The sequence below is a fragment of the Coregonus clupeaformis genome, chromosome 38 (genome assembly GCF_020615455.1).
Source record: "Coregonus clupeaformis isolate EN_2021a chromosome 38, ASM2061545v1, whole genome shotgun sequence".
Lineage (NCBI taxonomy): Eukaryota > Metazoa > Chordata > Actinopteri > Salmoniformes > Salmonidae > Coregonus > Coregonus clupeaformis.
In genome coordinates, this window is record NC_059229.1 from 1,658,675 (window position 1) to 1,669,149 (window position 10,475).

Consider the following 10,475-nt stretch of genomic DNA (forward strand, 5'->3'; position numbering starts at 1 on the left):
AGACACCCCACAGCCATTAAAACTCTAAATCTGGATGTGAAATGTCACATGTTGTGACATGGATCCAAAAAACAACCAGGCTTGGCTCAGTTAATTCAGATCTTATTTCCCAGATCACATATCTCGCTGTAAATCTATTACGGTGTCAGCAATGTGAGGACCTCATGGTCGACTAAGAAGGTCAGAATAATGTGCTGGCCTGTATCGGATCTCCCTGTGGTCCACAGTATAGGTATGAGGTCTTCACCTTTCAGCATGCAGTGTGAAGTTAATGGAGGGCTAAATGTAATATTAATCTAATGCATTTACAAGGATAAACACTTGTATCAAATGGTGAGCTGTTGTGTTTTTCAGCAAGCTTTACAGATCTTTGGACAAACAAGTCCAAAAGTATTACTCCCTGTTAGTGGCCTCCAACCATGGCCATGATCCAAAACTGGGTGTCAGAAATACACGCAGCCTGAAGTCATTAGGGATTTGCTTTATGACCCTCAGTCATAGAGATGGTATCAAACCACATCTGCTGAGCTGTTCTTGAAACTCCAATTTGATCCCATAAATTCGACGTCAGAGTTACAAGAAGAGTACCAAAGCAACAGATCATTTACAAGCCCACTATGGCCATGTTCAGAAACGGGTGTGTCAGAAATCCCTGAACTCCCCTTCGGCTGCAGCTGTTGGAACACAAGCGTCTCTGGGGGAGCAGGGGACTCGTCCTAGCCAAGCCTTTTGGAAGAATCAGGACGAGTGACAACCCAGAACACTAGATAGCCCTATCAATGTTTAGAAGTTAAACACTTCACATCCAGTCGAAAAATTGGAAGGCTGATTTAAATCATGGGGAAAAATTGGAGTGTTCCTGTCTGCCTGTGAATGAGTTGAATAGAAGGTTGTCCAGTTTAACTGCTGTTTTGGTGATAGCCTTGACCTCTATGGCAGCTGTTATATCTGGGATGACTGAAGACCTGATGATAGGAGCCTCTGCTTTATACTCCTGCAATTTATCCCACTTAAGCGTAGGCTCAACTTTAATATTGCAATTACCTCAATAATGTTGTACTCAACCTGTTGTATTGGAACCAGGGTTGTGTTCATTAGGCACAGTGTAGCAAAACATTAAGAAGCTGGCGGCCACGGCTTTCTTAAGTAGGCATTGATCAATGCTCAACGTTCAATTAAAATCTTTCTACCATCACATCTAAGCCAATATGACAACAATTTGGATGAAACTTTGCAAATCAACTTGAATGAAGGTACACAACACCCTCCCTGAATGAAGGAACACAACACCCTCCCTGCCTCTCGTCATGTTCGGTTCAGTGGCCGTTACAGAGAACCTCAAAACGGATGTTTAACAGGGCCGTTAAATGTCACAAATGTTCCATCTTTACTCATTTTTTTATCTCAATTATGCTTTAACATAGAAATGACAAATACATGTCAACAATCCTTCCTCCAAAAGACCCTTCTATGGCTTAAATGTTGTAAAAAATAATAATAATGGTATTTTATTGTTCTAGTTTGGTGAGGAATCACACCAATAGCTTTCCAATAGCTACAATAATACAGACTATATCATGATAATAATATAATAATAATGCCATTCAGACTGTGACTTTCTGTCTAACCTTCCTTTCTCAAGAAGGTAATGCTTCATCTTTCAGAACCTGTTCATAATCCACTTCCTTCTTCCTATTTACATGTTGAACTCTAAATCTGAAACTATGAAAATTACAACATTGAAATAACCAACGGCAACAAATACAATAGGGTTTCATGCAGCTTCGCTTCTTGAACCCCTAATGACATCAGTGTGCGATGAATTTGTCTGATCAGCTTGTCTTCGCACTCCCTTGGGGCAAAGCATTTATATAGGATTATGATTCAAGAGTGTCTTATTGGTTGCATTGCATCAACCAATGGTTGCAAGCCACGTCAAATTGCTATATCAAATGATGTGGTTAGCTGATACGTTAATAAACATAAATCCAGGCGTTCTGAGATCTGGCATGAGTCTTCAATGTAGTCAGCATGGAGGGTGGCCATTGTGTTTCAGAACCACAGATGTCACAAAACCTGCAACTTAATGTAAGCTTATAGAGTAGGTAACTGCTCACTGCTCCAGAAACTGCCTTCTGACACCATGTCTCTAGTCTGTTTTGACTGAGTGTTTGGCCTTCATTCCAACCTCTCCCACCACTGTAGATTATATTTATAGCTGTCTCATAAAAGTGTGAAGCCTCCGCTATGCTGACAAAGCTATCTAGCATCCAACTCATTGCAATTTGAACCCTCTAGTAAATCTGGATAAGTGTAACATAACCGAATACATTAAAATGCTTTTTTCCTAAACGGGTATAGACTTGTTATTGTTTGTGTAGAAGATGGGGATCTGTGAAACTCTGTCTCAGGGGCTTGAACCCCATTGAAAACATGTGGTTTGACTTGAAGTGGGCAGTCCACAGACATAAGCGCAGACATCCAAGATCCACCACCAGTAGGCATGTGGTTATTTTCTGTTTATGCATCCTGATTTCGATGCCAAACCCACCACTGGTGTGCGTGGGCAAAAAGCTCTATTTTCATGTCTACTGAAACCCTCTAAATTGGAACAACCATTTCAGTAGAGGTGTAATAAGTCTAACTACTAACAGATTGGAGGCACATTCAGGGGCACATTCAGGGGCACATTCAGGGGCACATTCAGGTGCAGGGGCACATTCAGGGGCACATTCAGGGGCCTCCTGTGATGGCCAATAGGGCGGCACACAATTGGCCCAGCGTCGTCCGGGTTACGGGAGGGGTTTGGCCGGGGGGGGGCTTTACTTGGCTCATCGCGCTCTAGCGACTCCTTGTGGCGGGCCATGGCGCCTGCAGGCTGACTTCGGTCGTCAGTTAAACGGTGTTTCCTCCGACACACTGGTGCAGCTGTCTTCCGGGTTAAGCGAGCGGTGTGTTAAGAAGTGCGGCTTGGCGGGTCGTGTTTCGGAGGATGCATGACTCGACCTTCACCTCTCCCGAGCCCGTTGGGGAGTTGCAGCGATGAGACGAGATCGTAATCACGGAATTGGGGAGAGAAATAAAACGAGCACATTCAGAATATGTTGCAGGAACCTGTGAAAACAATCGCAAACATAGATTTGATCGAGTTAAACAAAACCCAGCTTCTATAGATGATATATATGATGGAAGATGTATAAGGAATTGTCTCCTCTAAATTGTCCTGATAATCTGTCCCTTCAGTTCAGGTGTGACTGGGTTCAATTTTAGTTTATTTTATCCTCTTCCTTTGTACTATTAATGAGCTTCCTGTACATCTGAGAAAACAAAACACGTCCTTCTCTGCCGTTTATGGTTTAGGCCCCAAAAAGCCACACATGAACACGTACTTGAAACATTTTGTAGGTGAAATGGACGTGTCAAATGGAAAAATCCTGAAAGTGCTATTGTGACTAGAAAAGTATTTCCTTTAATTTGAATCAGTGTCTCAGTTGCCAGACCTCTTCTTCAAAACTTTAAACAGTTTAATGAGGAATTTGAACAGTTTAATGGGATATTTGAACAGTTTAATGGGGATATTAAACGGTTTAATGGGGAATCTGAACAGTTTACTGGGGAATTTGAACTATTTAATGGGGAATTTGAACTGTTTAATGGGGATTTTTGAACTGTTTAATGGGGAATTTGAACAGTTTAGTGGAGAATTTGAACAGTTTAGTGGGGAATTTGAATAGTTTAGTGGGGAATTTGAACAGTTTAGTGGGGAATTTGGCTGCTCTTTTTTGTCTCCAAAAAGGTTCTGTAGTTGCAAAGGGAAGAGGATATGCAATAAAATGCAAATTAATTACTTAAAAATCATACAATGTGATTTTCTGGATTTTTGTTTTAGATTCCGTCTCTCACAGTTGAAGTGTACCTATGATAGAAATTACAGACCTCTACATGCTTTGTAAGTAGGAAAACCTGCAAAATCGGCAGTGTATCAAATACTTGTTCTCCCCACTGTGTGTATATATATATATATATATATTTAAATATATTTAAATATATTAATTAATTAACAGTGAACAAAAATATAAACACAACATGTAAAGTTTTGGTCGCATGTTTCATTAACCGAAATAAAAGACCCCAGAAGTGTTCCATAAGTACAAAAAGCTTATTTCTCTCAAATGGTGTGCACAAATTTGTTTACATCCCTGTTAGTGAGCATTTCTCCTTTGCCTTTGATAATCCATCCACCTGACAGGTGTGGCTTATCAAGAAGCTGATTAAACAGCATGATCATTACACATGTGCACCTTGTGCTGGGGACAATAAAAGGCCACTCTAAAATGTGCAGTTTTCTCACACAAAACAATGCAACACATGTCTCAGGTTTTGAGTGAGTGTGCAATTGGCATGCTAATTGTAGGAATGGCCAACGGAGCTGTTGCCAGATAATTGAATGTTAATTTCTCTACCATAAGCCGCCTACAACATTGTTTTAGAGAATTTGGCAGTACATCCAATCAGCCTCACAACCGCAGACCACATGTAACCACACCAGCCCAGGACCTCCACATCCAGCTTCTTCACCTGCGGGATCGTCTGAGGAGGGGGAAAGGGGGGTGCTGAGGAGTATTTATATCTGTAATGAAGCCCTTTTGTGGGGATAAACTCAATCTGATTGGCTGGTTTGGCTCCCCACTGGGTAGGCCTGGCTCCCGAGTGGGTGGGCCTATGCCCTCCCATGCCTATACATGGCTGCGCCGCTGCCCAGTCATGTGAAATCCACAGATTAGGGCCTAATTTATTTATTTCATTTGACTGATTTCCTTCTATGAACTGTAACTCAGTAAAACCCAAATTCGTCCGTCGGACTGCTAGATGGTGAAGCGCGATTCATCACTCCAGAGAACGTGTTTCCACTGCTCCAGAGTCCATGGGCGGCGCGCTTTACACCACTCCAGCCGACGCTTGGCATTGCGCATAGTGATCTTAGGCTTGTGTGCGGCTGCTCGGCCATGGAAACCCATTTCATGAAGCTCCCGATGAACAGTTATTGTGCTGACGTTGCTTCCAGAGACAGTTTGGAACTAGGTAGTGAGTGTTGCAACCAAGGACAGATGATTTTTTACGCGCTACGCGCATCAGCACTCGCCGGTTCCTTTTTGTGAGCTTGTGTGGCCTATCACTTCGCGGCTGGGCCGTTGTTGCTCCTAGATGTTTCCACTTCACAACAACAGCATCTACAGTTGTCCGGAGCAGCTCTAGCAGTGCAGAAATGTTAGGAACTGACTTGTTGGAAAGGTGGCGTCCTATGACGGTGCCACGTTGAGTAAGGCCATTCTATTGCCAATGTTTGTCTATGGAGATTGCATATTTCATATTTGCCTCGATCCTGACTAGTCTTCCAGTCCCTGCCACTGAAAAACAGCCCCACAGCATGATGCTGCCACCACCATGTTTCACCGTAGGGATCGTACCAGGTTTCCTCCCGACGTGACGCTTGGCATTTAGGCCAAAGAGTTTAATCTTGGATTCATCAGACCAGAGAATCTTGTTTCTCATGGTCTGTGAGTCTTTAGGTGCCTTTTTTGCAAACTCCAAGCGGGCTGTCATGTGCCTTTTACTGAGGAGTGGCTTCCGTCTGGCCACGCTACCATAAAAGCCTGATTGGTGGAGTGCTGCAGAGATGGTTGTCCTTCTGGAAGGTTCTCCCTCCATCTCCACAGAGGAACTCTAGAGCTCTGTCAGAGTGACCATCGGGTTCATGGTCATCTCCCTGACCAAGGCCCTTCTCCCCCGATTGCTCAGTTTGGCCGGGCAGCCAGCTCTAGGAAGAGTCTTGGTGGTTCCAAACTTCTTCCATGTAAGAATGATGGAGGCCACTGTGTTCTTGGGGTCCTTCAATGCTGCAGACATTTTTTGGTACCCTTCCCCAGATCTGTGCCTCGACACAATCCTGTCCCAGAGCTCTACGGACAATTCCTTCGACCTCATGGCTTGGTTTTTGCTCTGACATGCACTGTTAACTGTGGGACCTTATATTGACAGGTGTGTGCCTTTCCAAATCATGTCCAATCAATTGAATGTACCACAGGTGGACTCCAATCAAGTTGTAGAAACATCTCAAGGATGATCAATGGAAACAGGATGCACCTGAGCTCAATTTCGAGTCTCATAGCAAAGGGTCTGAATACTTTCTAAAAACTTGTTTTGGCTTTGTCATTATGGGTTATTGTGTGTAGATTGCTGAGGATTATTTGAAAAAAATCCATTTTAGAATAAGGCTGTAACATAACAAAATGTGGAAAAAGGCAAAGGGTCTGAATACTTTCTGAAGGCACTGTGTATATATATACACGTTTACTTCAGAGTGTAATATAAGTTTGAGGCAGCTGTATCGCTGTCAGCAATATACGTGGTTAAGATTTCTGGTATGGTGTAATATGTTTTGGAATGTTTTGTTACACTGGGCCTAATGAACACAACCCTGGTTCCGATCCAACAGGTTGAGTACAACATTATTGAGATAATTGATATTAAAGTTAAGCCTACTCTTAAGTGGGATACATTGCAGGACTATAAAGCAGAGGCTCCTATCATCAGGTCTTCAGTCATCCCAGATATAACAGCTGCCATAGAGGTCAAGGATATTATCAAAGCAGCAGTTAAACTGGACAACCTTCTATTCAACTCATTCACAGGCAGACAGGAACACTCCATTTTTCCCATGATTTAAATCAGTCTTCCAATAGTGCGACTGGATGTGAAGGGTTACACTTCTAAACATTGATCATTGGCGGGGTCATCTAGTGGATTGGGCGGTCACTTGTCCTGACTTTTCCAAAAGGCTTGGCTAGGACGAGTCTCCTGCTCTCCCAGAGACGCTTGTGTTCCAACAGCTGCAGCTGAGGGGGAGTTCAGGGATTTCTGACACAGCTGTTTCTGAACATTATCTGTTGCTTTGGTACGCTTCTTGTAACTCTGCATCGACTTTATGGGATCAAATTGTAGTTTCAAGAACAGTTCAGCAGATGTGGTTTGATACCATCTCTATGACAGAGGTTCATAAAGCAATCCAAAACAACTTTAGGCTTTATGTATTTCTGACACCCAGTTTGGATCATTGCCATGTTTGGAGAAGGTCACTGAAAGGGGGTAATAATTTGGACTACTTGTTTGTCCAAAGATCTGTAAAGCTTGCTGAAAAACACAACAGCTCCCCATTTGATCCATGTGTTCATCCTTGTAAATGTTTTAGATTACTATTACATTTAGCCCCCATTGACTTGACACTGCATGCTGAAAGTGAAGACCTCATAACCACAGAGAGATCCGATACAGGCCAGCACATTATTCTGACCTTATTAGTCGACCATGAGGTCCTCACATTGCTGACACCGTAATAGATTTACAGTGAGAAATATGACCTGGAAAATCAAATCTGAATTAACTCGAGCCAAGCTTGGTTGTTTTTTGGAACCATGCCACATCCAGATTTAGATTTTAACTGGCTGTGGGGTGTCTCAGCCAACCTCCTGTCTGTGGTGATAAACTACTTTGTGGGAACAGACAGTCTTTTAAAGCACTCTTAAAATATATTGGATCAAGAGTTACTATTCAATCCTCCCAAGGCCCTGCTAAAATGTATCAAATATGTACAATAACAGTTTTATAATGACAGTTTACTCAACTGCTTAATGACATCTGACAGTTAATAACAGTATATCAGGGGCCTGCAACTCCTGTTCTGGACAGCCCATCCACATGGTGTGCAGGCTCTTGTTCCATCCCAGCACTAACACAGCGGCTTCAGCTAAATCAACTTGTTGTGAAGGGTTATGCCAATGAGGGGATTCGATTATACTGGCCTGGGTTGCACCGAGGTATGGCCTGTCACGTGACCAAGTGAAGCAGGTGAGGGAAGCGCACCCTGCTCAAATTGAAGAGCAATCTGCGCCGTTTAGTCATATTGTCAACAATGCAGCATGATGCATTGTTAAGAAACATGCAATATCTATTTTCCATAGAATACTGTATATGTTCGAATTTTCTAACTATTTTTTATTGGGAAGGCAGATATAAAGTTTTTATCAAAAGCAATCACTTTTGCTAGTGCCAACCCAGAATCCTTCTCATTACTCCATGTGCTTAGCCAACGTCACCTTTGTTTTGAGCCGACATCACCGTTGACCTGAACGGGGTCTTGCAAGGCAGCTTGGTTCCAAAACGAATGCAATCCCTTTTCACCCTGTGCAAACTACGCCCAGCTGGGCATTCGGGCCATCTTAATCGAATCGACTCACTCCTATAGGACTCCCAATTGCTCGGCAACAGGCAGCCCATGTGCCAAAACCAGCCAGCAAGTGATTTTTTGGGGCCTTCCAAAGTAAGTGATTGTTTTTGTAGTGTTTTTAAAAAATTTAGTAAAAATGGTGAAATCACTGGTAGAAAATAGTTTAATTTAGGATATATTTTCCCAAGTATTCCCACGAATAAAAAAAGAGATGTAATCGTGTCCCAATGTAATCAAGGTATGAAATTATTGTTATTTTCAAATACAATCTCTTTTTGGGCTTAGTTGTGGTCAATTTGTAGAGTACAAAATATTATAATTATGTTCCTGCCCCCTGATCATCCGCTCTGACAGAAAACGTCCCATAGCTGAACCTAGTTGCACAGGTCATATATCATGCAAGATCTTTGCACATTAAAATAACTTAATGTCATAAACATTTAGTCTGCATGGTGTTAATGTTCTCTTCACCCACAAACACGGCAAGTAAATATCTTGTCTAATAACAGTGGCATCGGTGCCAGAATTAGGCCGTGTTGGCAGATATACCAAACAATAAACCTTGGCTGCAGTGAAGATGAGAGCACAGTCCAAGAAATGAAAAGGCCTTGATGGGGTCCTTCCAGATGGTCAGCCCCCTGCTCAACTACTGCATCCAGTAGCTCCACCCTATTGAGGGTCTTGTACTGATGTGCTGGGTGGGCTCTGAACCTGGGTTTCTGTATAGCACTTTGTAACATCTGCTGATGTAAAAATGGCTTTATAAATACATTTGATTGATTGATTGAACAAACAGGGAGTTAAAAAGTTCTGAACATTGCATTGAATAGAGCTGACATTACATTTAGATTTTAGTCATTTAGCAGACGCTCTTATCCAGAGCAACTTACAGGAGCAATTAGGGTTAAGTGCCTTGCTCAAGGGCACATCAACATATTTTTCACCTAGTCAGCTTGTGGATTAGAACCTGCGACCTTTCGGTTACTGGCACAACGCTCTTAACCACTAAGCTACCTGCCGCCCGACGTGATTCCCTATTCTACCTGACAGACAGTAGCTGCACCATATGAGACACAAAACACATTTAAACTACTATTTGAATGCAGAGGTTTGAAAACAGAAGAGATGTGATCAACATTGAAGAATGTGAAATGCCTGACTTGAAGGAACTTGCTCAATTACATGTATTAAAAATAACTTTCTATGCCTCCACAAGTTGCTAGAGCTGTCTTTTAGAAATATATAAAAACTGTAATGTAAAGGATTCAGTTTAATGTAATTGGGGCGGCAGGTAGCTTAGTGGTTAAGAGCGTTGTGCCAGTAACCAAGAGGTCGCTGGTTCTAATCCCCGAGCCGACTACGTGAAAAATCTGTCAATGTGCCCTTGAGCAAGGCACTTAACCCTAGTTGCTCTGGATAAGAGCGTCTGGTAAATGTGATGTGTAACTTATAATTTTTTCTTTAGATAAATATATATAAATAATATATATCTACATATATATATATATATATATATATATATATATATATACTTTTATCAACTAGCTCATCTGCTAAGCAGTTTACTTCAGAGTGTAATAAAAGTTTAAGGCAGCTATATCACTGTCAGCAATATGAGTGGATAAGATGGTTGAAATACTGGTATGGTGTTATGTAAGTCATAAGAATCCTACTGGACCGTTTTAGCCAACTGAAATGTGAGACAAATAAAAGCTCCTCCTGAATCTTCATTAGATCATACTGTAGATAAATAACACATTAGATTTAACAGTTTTATAAGCTGTTCTTGAAAGCCTAAATATTTAATGTTCTAGCTTTTCAATATGAATTTAATACGGTTCCACCAGGGTGATAAATCAAACTAAGCAAAGCACGAGGTAAAGGCCAACTCCGTAACAAGCATGAGGTGAGGAGACAGTTCAGATGTGTTTACAAGCTAAATAATATAAATAATAGGTGAACATATATATAAAGTTGTTGATGAGGATTAATGCCAATAAAGTGGAACTAAATAAGGTCAGATTAGATTTCATGAAAACTATTTTAGTGGTAGTGGGGCAACATGGACTCACTCCATTACAGTATATGAGGGTCAGTGGTAGTAACATTGGAATACATTTGATAAATCAAACTTCTGATATTGTTATAACTATTAGTAATGAAATATCTCTTATGTAAATTCAGTGAAATT